At 46.3% G+C, this 18,774-nt stretch overlaps 1 long non-coding RNA gene across 2 annotated transcripts; it reads left to right on the top strand.

Moving 5' to 3' along the window:
• The first annotated feature begins 8,658 nt into the window (after nucleotides 1–8,658).
• LOC100910620 (uncharacterized) lies at nucleotides 8,659–15,147 on the top strand. Of its 2 annotated transcripts, none has more exons than NR_102365.1 (3): nucleotides 8,659–8,884; nucleotides 10,739–10,836; nucleotides 14,652–15,147. It is a non-coding gene; the product is annotated as an uncharacterized LOC100910620 (long non-coding RNA). The 2 variants fall into 2 exon arrangements; NR_102362.1 differs by having other exon boundaries at nucleotides 10,712–10,836.
• The last annotated feature ends 3,627 nt before the right edge of the window (nucleotides 15,148–18,774 follow it).

Raw genomic sequence — 18,774 nt, 5'->3', positions numbered from 1 at the left:
TCTGGTCCCTGGCTCGGCAGCTCCTCGGAACGTTGTGTCATCTGATTGATTACACAGCATCCCAAAGCCCATTTGTTCATCCCCTGACCACGCCCATCAGGAAGGTCCGTAAGGATTTCAGCATTGTCCTCGGCAACCTTGCCGCGGCAGGCGGGAACAAAACTTCCCAAGTTCTCGCTCGTGCTTGAAAACATGGGCTTGATTGTTGCTAACTTGTTGCTAACAAATGCTGTTGGCTGTTTTCCTTGAAAACAGCGGGCTCATTTTGTTCATTTTAAGAAAAATATCTGCCAATTTCCCTCATCTGAGCAACCACGGTTGGCCTGTCAGCCGATCGTTCAAACGGAAATGTGTTACACAAGAACAGTCTCACCTTGAGATAGTAAGTGCCCCGGGTACAGCAGGGGCACTACGGTTCTAAATATGTTTTAAATGCACGCAGGAGAGCCAGGTTAGTTTTTTGCCACTTGTTCCAGGTCATTCTTTTTTATGGTGTTTGTTTGTTTGTTTGTTTGTTTGTTTGTTTGTTTAAGACATGGTTTCTTGGGTGGCCCTGGCTGTCCTGGAACTCTGTAGACCAGGCTAGCCTCCAACTCAGAGAGATCCCCCTGCCTCTGCTTCCCAAGTGCTAGCCATCACTGCCCAGCTAGATTTATTTTTAAGTGTGTGTGTGTGTGTGTGTGTGTGTGTGTGTGTGTGTGTGTGTGTAAGTATGTAGGGGGAGTGTGTGTGTGTGTGTGTGTGTGTGTGAGAGAGAGAGAGAGAGAGAGAGAGAGAGAGAGAGAGAGAGAGAGAGAGAGATCCCCTAGAGCTGAGCTCCAGGCAGTGGTGAGCTGTCTAGTGTGAGGGATGGGACCTGAACTTGGGTCCTTTGCAAGAGTAATGTACTCTTAACCGCCAAGCCATCTCTCTAGTGTTCCTTAAGGTAATCCTTGAGTGAAGCCAGCAGGAGTCTCTCTTCATACTGACTTTGTGGTAGGACAAAATGCATGAGCGAGACGTGCAGTGCAGAGCTATGGCCTTGATTTGTGTTAGAGTTCTACAGGATTATGCAACATTGTTTTTATGCCCTCTGTGCAAACGTCAGGTTCATTACAAAGCCAAGTAGTGCCCAAGTGCTTGCTATGGATTAAGTACTTGTGTCCCCTCAAAATTCAGATGTTACAAACTGAATCTCTGAAATGATGATTAGGAGTGAATGCCTTGCAGGGTCATCTGATTATGAGGGCTGGGCCTTCACAAACAAAATCGGGGCACTTATTAAAGGGGCAGGAGAAGAGGCCTCAGAAAACTGCCTTCCCCTTCCATTGCCTGAGGATACATCGAGCAAACGCCATCTGTGAACTGGGAAATGGCTTCTTCAGACGTCCCAGCATCTAGAACTCTGAGAAGTAGGTCTATATTGTAAGAAAGCACCCAGGCTAGAGCAGCCACAACTCACTAACACACTGTATCATGAAAATACTTTTGGCCTTAAATATCCTCTAAAGAGGGCTGTGGAAACTTCCAAGGGCCCTACAAGCACACTCTAAAGAATTGTCCCACCCTTGCTGAAGATCCATTTTCTCCAGGACCAGCACCTCCCTGCACTGAACATCCCACACTTACACCTGGGACTTTGCCCACACAGAGTCTGTCTATGCAGGGGCTTTCCTGGTTAGTCAAATGGCATGCCAGAGATACTTGGCTTCGTGCTGTTCCCACAGAACATTTCTATCTCTTTAAAGACAGGGTTTGCTTAGTCCAGACTGGTTTCTACCTTAGCCACTCAGTACCAGGATTGTGGCTGTGCCACCAGGCTGTCCAGCTCAAACGTTGTCTCACCTTTGGGCTCTTCCAACTGATTAAAACCAATGAAGTCACTTAAAAATTTTTCCCTTCATGTTTATTTCATGCACATGGGTGTTTTGCCTGTGTGTGTGTCTCTGCACAATGTTCTTGCGGTGCTCAAACAAGCCAAAAGACGCCGTCAGCTCCCCTTGGATTGGAGTCAGATGGATGTGATGGGTGTTTACCAAGACGGTGCCGGAAGTCTCACTGTTGACCTCTGGAAGAGCAGCAGGTACTCGTAACCACTGAACCATCTCTCCAGCTCTACGAGGTTACTTCTTAAACTTTCTACTCATCCACAGGCTGCATTACCACCATTTTAACTTATGCATTCTTCCAAGAAAATGTTCCTTAACTTTACTTTTAAAAAGCTAGCCTTTTTAAAAATAAAAATTCCTGACTTTACTTTTCCCGTGTACACTCTTACGAAGTTCATTTTGAGATGTACAGTGAAGTGTTCCACAGATACAAGGTGCCACCTGTCATGTGCAGGTGATACACAAATAACAAATCCCATGGTACCTCAAGGACAAGGAAACATGCCCCGGAGAGGGCCTCCCACTCAGCAGGGAAAATATAGGCTGCCCAGAGTGACTGGTGTCTGGTTTCCCACTCATGAGTCTTGGCAAGGCTTCAGGCCCCCGTGGAGGTATGAAAAGACATCATTCTTGAAGTTTCAGATGAAACGTGTCCTTTCTTTTGCTCAGGGACAAGGCCCTTCCCTTTCCTGGAGCAGAAGGACACACAGAGTGTCCTTGTTCCCCTCAAGCAAGGCTCAGGTGGAAAAGAAATTTCTGTTTCCATCCAAGCCCAGAGCTCAGTGGTATGTTCAGCCTTTAACGGCTCTGAGGTGCAGCTGCGCTGGGCCCAACAAACAAGAGGTACTCACCTCAACTACCAGCATTTTGGTCACAATGGTCACAGGCATTAGAGTATTACATTTCTGTCTTAGATACGGAGATGTGCGATAAGGAGATCAGATCTCTCCACTATTAGTAGCATGTTTCCCTTGGAAGTACAAGGACTTGAGCTCAGTCACCAGAATCCGCATTTAAAAGAAAAAAATGGCTAACACCCTGAAGCACTCTTAACCCTGCCATTGGTGCTGCAGAGAGAGCATAGCCTACTTGGGGAGTCCCAACCCAGTGAGAGACACCTCCCCCTCCACCCCCCACCGACATCTTAGTGAGGCTGCAGTGGCCCTCACCACTGATGCCTGGAAGTCAGGAAGTCGGTGAAAAAAGACAAAGACCCAGTAAAGAAACCTGGGGGCAGGGAGATCAGATCCCTCAGCTGTTAGTAAAGTGTTTCCCTTGGAAGTGCAAGGACAAAAAGAAGAAGTGGGCCCTTGGGGTTGGGGATTTAGTTCAGTGGACCCTGGGTCCCATCCTCAGCTCTGGGGAGGGGGACCTAGGGGGGTGAGGGAGGAATTGGGGGGGATGGGGAGTACAATGGCAAACTTCGGGACAAGCTGAAGCTGAAGCTGAACAACCTCGTCTTGTTTGACAAAGCAAGCTACATAGGACAAACTCTGTAAGGAAGTTCCCACTACACGCTTATTACTCCCGCTGTGGAAGACTTGAGGTTCCTTGGCCAGAGCAGCCCTTCAGTAGCTACTTAGTAAAGAAAAGACTTACCAAGCTGGCTCCAAAGCACAGAACAGGTTCAATCAGCTGAACATTTGGGAAAATAAAACTTCATTGAATTAAAATAAGAAAGAAAGAAAGAAAGAAAGAAAGAAAGAAAGAAAGAAAGAAAGAAAGAGGGGTTGGGGATTTAGCACAGTGGTAGAGCGCTTGCCTAGCAAGCGCAAGGCCCTGGGTTTGGTCCCCAGATCCGAAAAAAAAAAAAGTAAAAGAAAAAGAGAACATGTCAAAATATAAAAAAAGAGAAGAAAAAAGAAAGAAAGAAAGAAAGAAAGAAAGAAAGAAGGAAAGAAAGAGGATAACACCAGGGAAGTAGCGCCCAAGGTTGTCCTCTGGCCTCCGCATGCCTGCGTGCACACTCCCACACTACGTGCACAGGCGCACACACACAAACATGCACACAAACACATGTACACACAAAACCAACAGGAGGATGCTTGCAGGTTGCCGCTGACATTCAGAGGCTTGAGGATGGACTCTGGACTGGTGCTAAGATGAGTGGGACCCACTGTACTGCCACTCGGTGACCCTGTGACACCAAGCAGGCCACTCGGTCCGTGAACAGTGGCTTTGCCTCTGTCGCTCACCAGTGTCTGATGCGGAGGGGCAGGCATCACCCAAGACCGCCTGCGCACACCGTGAGCACACTCCGTAACACTGATTAGATGCGTACGTGCCCCTCAAAAGCTAGGCCATGAAGTCCTTCCTAGTGGGTTACTTTATCCAGAATCTGGGCCTTGGCTTGGCTCTGGAGATATTATTCCAAGAAGTTTTATAAATGCTCCTTCACCCTTCATTTCTCCTCAGCTTGCATTTGAACTGAAGTGTTCACAGCCCTCCGCCACTCCACAAGGACACAACCACAGGGAGCACAGAGACAGAAAGTAGGTTGGAGGTTGTGGGGGTGGAGGAGGAGGAGCGTGGACTGTGGCGGCTAATGGATATGTAGGAGTTTGTTTGTTTGGAGTGGGGGATGGGAGGATGCTGAGACAGTCTGGATCTATATTAGATAATAGTGGTCATTAAACAACCTGTGTAGGTGCTAATCCCACGTGGCTATGCTCTCTGAAAGGTGAATTTTGTGACTCAATCGCAAAGGAGTATTCCAGGGCTGAGGCATAGCTCAGCTGTTACAGGCAAAAGCTCATAGCTAAACATCAAAAGTTTGATTCCCTGCACCCACATCAAAGTTTAGCTCGCTGGTTTCTCTTTTGAGGCTGGAAAGGTGTCTCTGTGGTTAAGGGAAATGGCTGCTCTCACAGAGAGCCTGGACTGGGTTCCTAGCACCCACACTGTGGTTGACAACCATCTAGAACTACAGGAATCCAATGATGCCCTCTTCTGATGTCTTCGGGCACCAGGCACGCATATGCACATGGACAAACACGAAAGCCTAATGCGCATACACGGAAAACAATGTCAGTAAATCCTCTTCTAAGACAAAGTGTAAGAATGTTACACACTAGCCGTGCATCACGGTGAACGCCTTTAATCCAGCACCTGAGAGACAGACGCACAGGCAGAGCTCTGAGTTGGAGGCCAGCCTGGTCTACAGAGTGAGTTTAAGGACAGCTAGGGCTACATAGAGAAACTCTGTCTCAAAAAGCAAAAACTAAAAACACAAACAGAACAAGAATGTGACAAACTGAGTCTCACAGATGGCCATTTTCAAACCCAGGGGAAACTTCCAGAATGCAACAACCACACCAAAGAGTATGTATTTGAGAAAATGTGAAACATATTTTAATTTATGCTCTCCAACTTATAAACTCCAGAATGTGAACGTCTCATTAATGTGTCTAAAAATTGACTCCCTTAACACGAGAGCATTGTCTATGTTGTGGGATGGTTTGGAAATTAAACGAAATAACAAACTAGTGTGTCCTCTTAATGGGTCCATTAGCTGATTTTATTATTATTAATTATTGCTATTATTTTTCTATCTATTCCTTTTCATAGTTTTCTTATTTGACACTTACAGTTCAAAGATAGTGAATGGCTCTTGTTTCGTGAGGATAATCTTAGAGAATTCTCAAGAGATACGGCTTGAAGGAAAGCCTGCCTTTACAATACTGGGATGTCTACTGTGCCTCCTCCATGAAACACGGGAGTGGTAGAGGAACTGCGGAAAAGCTGTGCTAGGCTACTGAGCTGCAGAACTGTTTGCTCGGCGCGCCCTCTTGTGGTCGATTGCAGTAACTGCTTCTGTGCTACCTGTACCATACATGACCGGTTCAAGGTGTTGACCCTCATATTCCCAGCACATTGTGCCTTGTTGGAAACCGAGAATCTGCATCTTCGCTGCTCCCAGGAGACTTCTATGTGTGCTGAGTTTGAGAAATGCTGGGTAAGAATACATGGAAAACACATCATCGGTTGATCCAAAGTCATTTCTTGAGTGTCTGTCCCAGGAACTGTAAACAATGCTGTAAATATCCTTTCGATAAAAGAGAAACTTGTTTGCTTAGAACTTTATAATGCTGCCAGTGTTTCCTGCACATTCAGGTTGATTGTCTCTTGCCCTTTGCAGTGTGACTATCGGCTTTGATAAAACGGGTATTTCTGCTGTGCTCTTGGTACGAGTTTGCTCTTTGATGGACAGAAAAAAAGTCATAGTAGCCAAGAGACAACCACCTCGGGCTCATTTTTCACTGATAATGACAGAGATCAAGACTCCAGCTCACCTCCAAGATCCCAGAACCGCTGCCTGGGCAGCTGGGTTTATATCCTTTGCACTAATTTTGCTTCACGGCTGGTAACTGTAGACATTCCTTGTATTCATTGTGGTCATTTTCTATGTCCTTCCAAGGACATGTACAGACTGTGCTTTAAAGGTTGGCCTCCAAGATTTTTAACAAAAATATTTCTTTCTGTGCTGACTTTAAAAATAAAAGATTGGTTTCATGATAAGTGATTATATCCTAATTTTTAAAATAAAACAAAAAATAAGGACATGGCGAAGGTATAACAAGCTGAGAACCACAGGCCACTGCTCTAAATCCCAACAGAAAACGTCCAAGGAGTGTCTGTAATCTCAGCTCTCAGGAGGCTGAAGGGAAAGGCTCAAGCTCAAAGCCGACCTGAACCACACGGTGAGTGGCTGCCTAGAGAGACAGGAGGATGGATGGAGGAAAGAGAGTGGCGAAGACTTGTGTCAATGGAGAACTGACCCCACAAAGGTGTCCTCTGACCACGAGTGCGCGTGCAAACACACACACACACACACACACACACACACACTAAAAACAAAAATCAATCAATTTGACTTTGTATTTCTAAAACAAATACAAAAAGAGCAACGTACACTTTTCTCTAGATCACATGGTCTGTTAAACAGCATACAACATAACGAATGTCCCCAAAGGCTTGTGCTCCAAAGACCTGGTCCCCAGGTCATTTTGCTATTAAAAAGTTTTGGAACCTTTAGGAGACAGGGCCTAGCAGAAGAACATTAGGCCATTGAGAGAGTCCAAAATCCCCACCCCTGTCTCTCTTCAAATTTCAGTATTTGTGCTTTTCACTCAGTTAAAAAATATTTTATAGTTTTCCTTGTTCTCCTTTGCTCGTGATTGGGTTAAAAATACGTTATTTCATTTCCAGGTATTTAAAGAGTTCTCAAACGTTTTGTACATTGTTATCATTATTGATTTCTAACTTAATCCCATCACTGTCAGACGTGATGCTCTGCAGAATTTAAACATTCTGACTAAATCTTTTGACTTCCGAGATTAGCTCGGCTTGAGTCTGCTCTCCACTGCTGTGACCAAATACGTCCAGTTAACAACTGAGCATGAAGAAAGGCTGGAGGCTTCACAGTGTCAGAAAGGCTGGAGGCTTCACAGTGTCAGTCCGTGGGTCTTGGTCATGCGGTGGGCACCACAATACACCATGATGGGAGTATAGCAGGGGAGGTCTAGTCACTGCACCACACCCAGGAGGTGAAGGGAGAGACACAGGCTGGCCAGATGCTTCAGCCAGGAAAAGCTCCATGTTGCTAATATGATAATCCAAACTTGATCCCCAGAGCCACACTGTGGAAGGGAAGAGCTGATTCCTGCAAATTGTCCTCTGACCTACACGCATGCATGCGCGCGCACACACACACACCACAATCAATTGATGTAATAAAAGATTAAAATCTGAGAAAAAAGAAACAAGCATGTCTCTCATTTTTTCTAAAGTACAAGAACAAGAGTTCAACAGCTACAACACCCCAAATGTACAGAAATAAACCTAATGTCTACTGTGAACACCCCAGCCAATTCCACACAGCTGCTATGGTCCAAACAGAGCCCAGAGTAACCTTCTCCTGACGGCCTGTGGCTGATAGCGATGTTTGGAGGAAATCCAGTTGTGTCACCACTGTCGTCAATTCTCCAGAGACAGACAGAGGCCTTTGTTAAAATCAGCTGCCCCGTGGGCTAACAGGAAATGTCGAGGTCTTCACGTAGAGCTCCCCAGAATGGGGTTTCTCAGGAGTTCAGCAACCCTGAGAAACAGGTAGAGAAGAGCAGCTGGGAGTCGGTGGGGCAAATGTCCAAGGATCACCCAGTGAGTCCTGGAACTGATCGGGACAATGCTTTTGGTTACTGCCTGAAAAGCTGCAGGCGTAAGTACCAGACCAGAGACCAGCCAGACTATATGTCTCAGGAGACTAGAGAGAAGGAACAGTAAGATTACTCATTGTTAATTATGTTCTTCGTTTAAATGTGTGTGTGTGTGTGTGTGTGTGTGTGTGTGTGTGTGTGTGTGTGTACTCTCAAATGCACGCATGTGCACACGTATCTATCTGAAACCACATGGGTAAATTTATTTTTTCTTGTTTTTTTTTTATTGGAGAGTGAATTTCTAAAACTAAGGGTGGATAGAAAACTAAGGACACAAAGAATCTTTTAAGTCTTTAAATTGATCGTATAGATTACATAAAGATAGAAGATACATAGGTATATCAATCAAAACTCACCAAATGCATGTGTAAATGGGTGTGCTTTCATAGATGCTATACCTCAAATATTTATCACAAAAGCATGACCATAGGGATTTTTAATGAAAACCTTCCCCTTGAAGAGTCCCTACAGTTGCTGTCCGTTAACACTGGACCATAGAATGTTCTGGCATCACCAGTGATGTCAGAGAAGCCTCTTGGTTGGGCTCTGGTGACAGTTTAAATCCTCAACAGTCATACTGGTGTCAGGGACGCAGAGCAGTGCCTCTGGGTTGCCGGTCCAGGGGATGTGTCCCTGAGCATTTGAGGAGAGGAGAGGGGGTGGTCAGCTGTTTCATTTTGGGGTTCTTCCTGACCCTTAGAAGACTGAGATGAGCCCGACTGCAAAGAAGATGAAGTTGAAGTCACTCTTCTAGAAACTGGGCGGATCTTGTGGTGATAAAGAGGGAAGGATGGGCCTTTGGTAAGAATATAGCCTCTTAGGGGCAGAGGCTCTGTTCTAGCAGCTAAAGCCAGCTAGAAGTGAGAGCTCAGGCCTTACAGGTAGCAAAAGGGACAAAACAGGAGAGGTTTGTGGGTTTAGTGTCCTTCCTGGCTTTCTTCCGATACCTGTGGCCACGTGAAATTGGAAAAGCAGCCTCAGAATCAGTTTCCCCTCCCCTCAAAGTCCATTTACAAAGAAGGGAAGGGAGTCCTGAGAGTTGAAATCTGGATGATGAAGAATTTCAAATAGAAACCTGAATTCAATGTTTTTCTCTCCTATTAGCGAGGTCATTGTCAAGGAGGGCATAAAGCTTGTTGGGCCTCCATTTGTCTGTTAAATACGAAGTACGGTGGCCCCTGGGTTACAGGATTAGATGGCGAGCTATATAAAGACAGTTCTACCACATGATGGATGATCTCTGAGGGAGCAAACGCTGCACCGTGTGGGGCCTCACTCTGGCCTTTGCTTTTGAAAGAATGTGTCAGTGTGCGTTCTGGCCTCTCATTACTCCTTTTTCTGCCATCTAACTTAAGGAGCACAAAGAGGCAGCTGGGGCTTTCTACTCTGCAGCTGGGAGTGTGAGTGGGGCAGCAGGCTGCAGTAATAGCGCTGGTGACTTTCTAACCTACCTTCCTTCCTGTGTGTTTGCCTGTACATTGTGTGCACTATATATGTGTGTTTATGTGCGTGCGCCAGAGGCTAACCTTGGGTATTCTTCCTCCGAACTCTTGTATCTCTTGCTTTTATTTGTTTGAGACAGGGACCTCACCAAGTAAGCATGGGACCCTCCCGCCTCTGCCTCCCTGATATTAGGATTACCAGTGTGTACCACTATACCTGGCTTTTGGGTTTTGATTTTTCACTTGGTTGGTTTGGGTTGGGTTGAGTTTCTAACATAGGTCCTGGGGATTGAACTCATGTCCTTGTGTTTGCATGGCAAGCCCTTGACCAGCTGAGCCATAACCCCAGCCTCTGGACCACTCTCTTAAGAAGCAGCAAATTGCAGGAACGCCAGGCAACAAGCTGCAATTTCCCCACATGACACTAGAGGGCACTGGAGCAGTGACTGCCACCACTTCCTTCCCAGAACCGTCTCACTGTGTGGGAAGATAAGACAGATTTCCCCAGGTCACTGCCAGACCTAGAGGGCAGAGTACAAGTGGGGCAGGGTCACACAAAGCATGTATGCTGGGCCTGAGGCTTTATCGTAGATGTTTACTCTTCCCAGGTGACCTCACCACTCCCATTCCAACTCCACTCCACCCAGGGTGGTGACCATGAGACACATGAGTCTCTGGTCGCTATTTACTTCTTCGACATTTGGCTTTGGACGATAAAGCAGCTCAGGGGAGCTGGGGAGGTGACTGGTTGAGCACTGGCCACTTTTGCAGAAGTTCCTCTCTTAGAACCCCCATGGTGGAGTGCAAACCTGTGAATTCCAGCTTTGGGAGATCCAGTGCCCTCTTCTGGGCTCCTCGGGCACTGCACACACATGCTGTCCTTGCAAACATAGACATAAAATAACTGTAAAAGGCAACCCAAAACTCAGGTGGCCAGAGGGACCCTGGAGCCACCCACCCACCTTCCCAAACGCCTTTATATTTACAGTGTCCCTAGCGGGCTCCAGTTCTCAAGTCACAAGAGAACTGGAACTTGACAAGCGCCTGCTAAATCCGTTCCATGTATTTCCTTGTGTTCCAGGACCGGGCTCAAGACACAGCTACCCCCAGGCGTGTGTTGCTGCCAGGGAAGAGGGAAGATTCTAGGAAAGGTTCACTCAGGTGAAACGAGAATCACGTTGGTCAGATCTCTGTCTCTCTTCTCTTAACGTAGAACATGGCTCAGCTTACCAGACATCATATCTGGACCTGGATCTTCCTGGCGTCACCCTCATTGGCTGTCCTGGAGACACACTTTGCGATCCCTGCAAGGTATTGTGGTTGCCCTGCTCTGTGGACTAGGTGGGTGGCGGGGTCTCACCAGGCAGTTTGTATGAGCATGTGACAGGACGGACAGACCTTCAAGCCTGAGAAGAGCAGTCAGTCAGCAACAGGATTCTCAGCCTCCCAAGGCCACTGGGTCAGGGTGGATTCAGTAGAGGCGGTGGGGGACAACTTTATGATGGTAGGATTGGTGTGTGGGTGCTTCTTTGTTTGCGAGCAAATGCCTTTATGAGGGCACTCAGGATCAACCTGCAGGGGCAAAGGACGATGTGGCCAAGGTGGTGGGAACAGCCACAAGGACACAGTGTTTATTAAGCAATGCAGCAGAGTGTGCATGGGGAGGTGCCCCTTTCAGAAGGTAGAGAATGCAGTGTGACAAGGAGAAAGGAAAGTCTGGAGCATGAGACAGTCTGGGTCCTCACAAGGCACACATGTTGAAACAGAGGCCAGGGAAGGAGAGAAAGAAAGAGCAGGCCGCCAGGCAAGGTACCCACGGGAGTGGTTCCCAGGGAACCAGTACAGAGCAGCTGAGGCTGGAACATTCCTGAGGACCAACCCAAGTCACATCTAGCTGCCTGTCTCTGGGGAATGCATGGGCAGACACAGGCAGGCAATGGGCTGGAATTCAGAAAACTTCGAGTTTCAGAAAATGCAGCTTTTCCTCAGTAAGTCGGACAGGTGAGACTTGCCAGTTGCTGCCAGAGGCAGGACAATGGGCTTAACCTTAGCTTTTGGTGTCTCTGTGCTCACCCCATTCCTAGCAGTCGTGGGGACATCTAGGCCTTGTGTCTGAATACTCATTAGGCAAGTTAGGCACCAGTTAGGCACCGTCCCAGTGCTTGTCCCACGAAGCAGATTCATCCTCCAGCCTGTGCTTTATAGCATGCCCTGACCTTGAGAAAGAATCAAGGGTAGGGACCGCAACTCCCAAATTCCCAAATTCTTGTCCAGCTGCACCTTGGAGTCACCTTAAAATGTGTCAAAGGCTCCCTGACCTCCAGCTGTTTTACAGAGCAACTGTGATGAAAACTGTATGGTATTGGCACAGAGACAGGCAGGTAGATCAGTGGAACAGAATTGAAGACTCAGAAATGAGCCCACACACCTACAGTCACTTGCTCTTTGACAAAAAAAAAAAAAAAAGCTGAAACCATCCCGTGGAAAAAGATAGCATTTTCATCGAATGGTGCTGGTTCAACTGGAGGTCAGCATGTAGAAGAATGCAGATCAACTCATTCTTATTGCCCTGTACAAAGCTCAAGTCCAAGTGGATCAAAGACCTCCACATTAAACCAGATACACTCAAACTAATAGAAGAGAAAGTGGGGAAGAGTCTCGACCACATGGGAACTGGGGAAAATTTTCCTGAATGAAATACCAATGGCTTATGCTCTAAGATCAAGAATCGACAAATGGGATCTCATAAAACTGCAAAGCTTCTGTAAGGCAAAGGACACTGTTATTAGGACAAAATGACAACCAACAGATTAGGAAAAGATCTTTATCAATCCTACATCTGATAGGGGGCTAATATCCAATACATACAAAGAACTCAAGAAGTTAGACCGCAGGGAGACAAATAACCCTATTTTAAAAATGGGGTTCAGAGCTAAATAAAGAATTCTCAACTGAGGAATATCGAATAGCCAAGAAGCACCTAAAGAAATGTTCAACATCCTTAGTCATCAGGGAAATGCAAGTCAAAACAACCCTGAGATTCCACCTCACACCAGTCAGAATGGCTAAGATCAAAAACTCAGGTGACATCAGATGCTGGCAGGGATGTGGAGAAAGAGGAACACTCCTCCATTGTTGGTGGGATTGCAGACTGGTACAACCATTCTGGAAATCAGTCTGGAGGTTCCTCAGAAAATTGGACATTGCACTACCTGAGGACGCAGCTATACCTCTCTTGGGCAAATACCCAAAAGATGCTCCAACATATAACAAAAACACATGCTCCACTATGTTCATCGCAGCCTTATTTATAATAGCCAGAAGCTGGAAAGAACCCAGATGCCCTTCACCAGAGGAATGGATACAGAAAATGTGGTACATCTACACAATGGAATATTACTCAGCTATCAAAAACAATGACTCATGAAACTCATAGGCAAATGGAAAAACTAGAAAATATCCTGAGTGAGGTAACTCAATCACAGAAAAACACACATGGTATGCACTCACTGATAAGTGGATATTAGCCCAAACGCTCAAATTATCCAAAATACAATCCCCTGACCACATGAAGCTGAAGGACAACAAAATCATGGATGCTCCAGTCCTTCTTAGAAGGAGAAACAAAGGGGTTGGGGATTTAGCTCAGTGGTAGAGCGCTTGCCTAGGAAGCGCAAGGCCCTGGGTTCGGTCCCCAGCTCCGAAAAAAAGAACCAAAAAAAAAAAAAGAGAAACAAAATATTCACGGGGTTGGAAGGTTGGATATGGAGACAGAATGGAGCAGTGACTGAAGGAAAGGCCATCCAGAGACTTCCCCATCTGGGGATCCATCCTATATTCAGCCACCAAACCCAGACAATATTGCAGATGCCAAGAAGTGCATGCTGACAGGAGCCTGGTAGAGCTGTCTCCTGAGAGGCTCTGCCAGAGCCTGACCAATACAGAGGTGGATGCTCACAGCCAACCACTGAACTGAAAAGGAGGTCCCCAATGGAGGTGTTAAAGGACTAAAGGAGCTGAAAGGGTTTGCAACCCCATAAAAACAATATCAACCAACCAGACACCCCAGAGTTCCCAGGGACTAAACCACCAACCGAAGAGTACACATGAAGTAACACATGCCTCCAGCCACATATGTAGCAGAAGATGGCCTTATTGGATATCAATGGGAAGAGAGGCCCTTGGTCCTATGAAGGCTTGATGCCCCAGTGTAGGAGAATGCCGGGGGCAGGGGTGGGTGGGGGAAGCACCCTCATAAAGGCAGGGGGAGGCAGGATAGGATGGGGGTTTCCAGAGGGGAAACTTGGAAAGGTGATAACATTGGAAATATAATTAAATAAAATATCCAATAAAAAAAAGAAAAGATGAAGCAAAGCACAAACTTGACGTGGGCTAGCAGTGAGCCTTACTTAGTGGGTTGGTTTTTTTCTTTTTTAATGAAATTAATTGAATTGTGCAAACAGTTTACTTGGTGTCTCCAGACTAGGCTGAGCCTCGGGGAGGGAATAAGAGCTGGTTTGCCATTGAAGCGTGGGCTGGTTGCTTACTCGATCAAGCAGAGATCATGCACCTTGCTGCCTATTGGAAAGACCAGCCGACCAGTCACTGTTAGCCCTTTGCATTGAAATTAAAGTGGATTAAAATTAAGTACAATTTAGGACTAGAGAGATGGCTCAACAGTTAAGTGTACTTACTGCTCTTGCACAGAATGTAGGTTTGGGTCCCAGAACTCAACTGGGCTCAGTATGACTCCAGTTCTGAGGAATCTAAACACCTTTGGCCTCTGAAACCACCTCCATACATGTGTGGTACATGAAAACTACACACACACATACACACACACACACACACACACACACACAAAGTACATTTTTAATTTTAAAAATATAAAGGTCTTCTATTTAAAATCTACTTCCCGATTGGAATGCTCCTATTTTACATAGTTGATACTTAGTCTGCAACCAGCAGACACTTCATTAGGATGCTCAGACGCCATTCCAGCAGCTCCTCCAGGGGAGCCTTGAAGCCTGGTGAGTGTCATTCATGGCACCTAGGTAGGGAGCTGAACCACTGTCTTGCCTATAGGTCACTCTGACCATGACTTGTCTTTCATTTTCTGCCGCCAGCTCATTTCAGTCCTCAGAGTGCCTGCAACCCTTGCCACTGAGATTCGAGTGAAGAATGAGATAAGTACTAAGAATGTGGTCGATTGGGCTTGAGTCCCCTCACAAACTTATACTGGATAACCCAGCAGGAGACTTCGCGTGCTGAACACTCCCCCGTGTGATTCCCACAATGAAAGGACATTGCTGACTGGAACCAGAGTGTGTCCCCCAACCCCTCATTTCCAAACCATGTTCTGGCCAACTGACCAGACACAGGTCTCTAGTAGCTTCTGGTGTTTCAGAGACCAAGGAAGGTCAAGTTTGGTGATAGTTCTAGATTTCTTTGGCTTCTGTACACTCAGAGCTTACATTAGGAGAACCCTCGTTCTCTCATGAGTTCCCACACAGCCCGCTGTTCTGGTCATGCTCTGCTGAAGCAGTCTGCCCATCATGGCCTGCTAACTGGTCTTCCATGGAGGCACTGAGGCTGCGTCACCTTGACCTTCAGAGCCATACCCCACAAGGCTGTCCAGATGTGGCCTCCATCCTCCTTGTAAAGCTTGTGCTGTCAGTCGTCAGCCCTAAGGCTGGGGTGTTCCTCAGTTGCCTTGGTCTCAGCCTCCCTACTTACCAACAGGCTCATTTGCCGTGCACATGGAGCTTCCAGATACCCTGTTCTTCTGGCTGTGCGTAGGCGCTGCCAGCGCTGCTTCTGACCCCATAACCCAAGGCGATGGGGATCTGACTGGATCTCTATTTTTGGGTTGCTTTTGCAACAGCTGGCCCATGATGAAGTGGGTCAAGCCCTTCCTACTGAGTATGCATTCCAAGTCCCGGGCTATAGATACCAGCCACCTGAGAGTCCAAACCAGTATCTTCTCTTTTCCTTACATAGAGTCTCCACAAGCGGAGCCAGGTCCCTTTTGTAGATGTGTCGCTTCCATGTCAGACAGGATGTTTCTAATGGGCACATCCTTCCTTCAGTAAACCCCTCAAAGGGCCTCACTCCCTAGGGGGCCGGAGGCTCTTTCCCATCAGTTGGGAAGTGGCTGCAATCTTTCCCTCTTGGATCTGCAAAATTTGGGGACCAAGGACCTTCTTGCTGTTTGGTGACAGAAAACAGGCTAAGCCCTTGTGAAAAGGAATGAAAAGAATGTGGAAGGAAAGTAGTCACTCTCTTGTTCTTTACCTATTCTGCTGTTTAATGAAGAGTCCATGTGAATGGATTAAAAACAGGCATGTAAGGCAATACTCACAAGGAAAAGTGTCTAAAATGGACCTGTGTTTAATTTCACAGAGAGCCAAGAAAACCCAGGGAGGCCAGTTTACACCCGTTACCCACTGGATTTGAAAAGGATGGTCACTTCCTTCCGGTAGTGGATGACTACTTTGTCAAGAAATTGAAGGGTTTGGGAACTCCCTTCGCCTTGTGCAATTTGACACATTTTATATTTATGAATGAATGTTGCAAAAAAAAAAAAATACTTGGGTCTTGGGTGAGGATTTCTCAGGGATTAAAAAAATAAAATAGATGCAGGACACACAGTCCGCCCTGCTTCCTCCCATCCAGTCCCAGGGGCCTCAAGCCCACAGCCATGACAGAGAAAATATTTTTCTTTGTTTGTATCCAAGAGAGAAGCAGCTGTCTGTCCTTCTGTCCCCTTCCATCCCCGCCTCTCTCTGGAAAGACAGGAGAAAAACTTTTGTTTCTTGGGAGAAGAGCCGGGATTCTCCCTCTAGCCCTTTGGAATATAATAAGCCTCTCTCCAAAAGCCTGAAATTGTCTTGAACATTTGGAACCAGAGGGAGGGCTCCAGGGTGTAGAATGGAAATACCTGGGGAAGCGGGAAGTAGCTGTCCCTTCTCCCGACATCTTAAGAACTTCACCTGAGGTGTTAGTCTGGGCTTTAACTACTTGGTCCTCTTAGGGAGTTCACTGAAAGTTTTATTATCCTCGTGGATCAGAGAAAATAGAATAAATGGATGAGGTAAAAGAAAAAAAATCTGAGCTTTAGGGAAAATCAAGGCAAACTGCTGTCAGCTGGACACCCAGGTCTGTGTCCCAGAAGTACTAAGACACTCTAAAAAGCTTTGGTTTACAAAAATATAAGATAGAACAAAAAACCATCACACGGAAGTTGTGATGTGGGGCAAACTAACAGAAGGAAAAAAGCCCAAGGGAAGGCACTAGAACCAGAGACTGGTTCCCACACTCGATAGTTTCATGAAAATACTTAAAAACTGAAAGCTTTACTGTATATGCAAAGGAACTGGCTCAGAACCAAGGTTTTTGACGACATTGCATAGAGTGTAGTTAGGATTTTGCAGATGGAAATGAGCATCCTTACGATCCTTCCTGGGGAGGCAGACACCCAGGAAAATCGGCTCTTTGACTGACACGACTTTAACTCCAGAAATTCCACTTTGTGGAATCGTGACAAAGGTGAAGCATGAGGTTCAGAGGAGATACAAGAATTACAACTGCAAGATGCCTGAGATCGACAGACCCGAAAGCAAATGTAAAAGGAAGCAATGCGGCGGAAGTGGAGAGGGGCAGGCCTCCCGAGAGCCTCTGGGAACGGAAGTGATGTCCAGCCCCGCCCTCCCCGTAAGATGTAAAGCTGGATACAGGGTAAATGGCCGTTTTTTTTTTTTTTTCTTCTTCCCCAATTTTGCCAGCTTGTCTCAATGTTTTGGTCTTCCAGTTTTCCTTTGAGAACGTGTCTAGTAACAGACCTGAGAGAACAGTTGTGACTGCAGACCTGAGCTCGTGGGGTGCTAGTGCATTGTGTTGGATTGTTCTTAAATGATCCTCTTATATCCTGATCTGGGATACTTTTCTTTGTCTACTTAAATGAAAAGTGCGAAGCACAGCTCTTGTCCCAAAAGGAATAAGAGAATCTGTCTTGAGCCAAATATGAATGACCAATGCGCAGAAACTCACATGGTAGTTTTCTCAAATGTGATGTACTCTCCTCCATGGAAGAGATTACATGAACAGTCATGCATATAGAACAAGAAGTCATGTGTGAATGCATTTGCCCAATACATTGGTGCAGACATTAGGTACACAGTCACAGAAGAGAAAGGAACCCTCATCAAAAGGACTTGGGTTGGGGTTTGGGATTGGTGGGACACGGTGAGCACATTGCAAAAGTTTTGCCTGATAGTAAAAATGACTTCCGGTCAGATACCGAGCCTGGTCGTCTTGTTAACATTGTCTAGAGGTCATTTTAGCACTCGACATAGAACTCCCCAATCTCCCGGCCAGAATTCGATTGGTCAGTTGCTGCAGAATCTTCCGTGTGAATGTGTCCTTTTCAGAAAATGATAATGCACAGCATGGGGCAAGATGTGGAGACAGCAGTATCGTCTTTTGAAGAGTGCACAAAGAGTTTAAATGCAGCCAAGGGGAGTGTGCACGCGTAGCTCAGTGCCAATGGGAATTGCATGAGTTTATGCCAAGGAACAAACTGTATCTGTGAGTGGACACGGGCAGGGCTGTCACAGGAACAAATGGAAGTGTTTTTTAAGGAACTTGTTTTTTAAGAGAACTTCATTCTCTCAACGATATACTCTATGCCAGGAACTATACTCTTCCAAACATGCAGTGCTGGGCAGCAGTCTTGGTACCCGTGAAATTGTTCCCCGGTTGTAGGGGTGAGGCATTATAGTCAGACACATGTCCCACGAGGTCAGGCAGCAGAAATGTCTTGATGAAAAAACCAAACTGCATGACCCAGACATGGGGCTGCTGTTCTAAATGGGGTGATGAGGGAAGGCTTCTCTTTAAGGGACAATAACTGAGCAGAGACCCAAAGAAAGAGGGATGCCAAGTGCTACTGAGGCAAGCATCACTTTGTGGCTCGCTTCTATTCTCCAGAGGCTCGGGTTCGTAGCACAGCTAACGCAACCCTAGCATGTTCTGGGTTATCTTCTAGTGTGAGAAGACACCTGGGTCCATAGCCTGCCACCTTAGTTTGTCTGCATTCCTACACTAAATAAATATATATCTTATCATTTATATAATCGGTAATCGGAAATTGGTAAAGAAAAATGGATTTATTTACAGTTTGGACAAAATGGAAAGAGATGGAGACATTTTCTCCTGCAGCTCCATATAGTGTGTGCCACCTTTCATATG

This window comes from Rattus norvegicus, chromosome 5 (genome assembly GCF_021556685.1).
Source record: "Rattus norvegicus strain SHRSP/BbbUtx chromosome 5, alternate assembly SHRSP_T2T, whole genome shotgun sequence".
In the NCBI taxonomy this organism is placed as follows: domain Eukaryota; kingdom Metazoa; phylum Chordata; class Mammalia; order Rodentia; family Muridae; genus Rattus; species Rattus norvegicus.
This window is presented reverse-complemented; position numbering and strand designations above follow the sequence as displayed.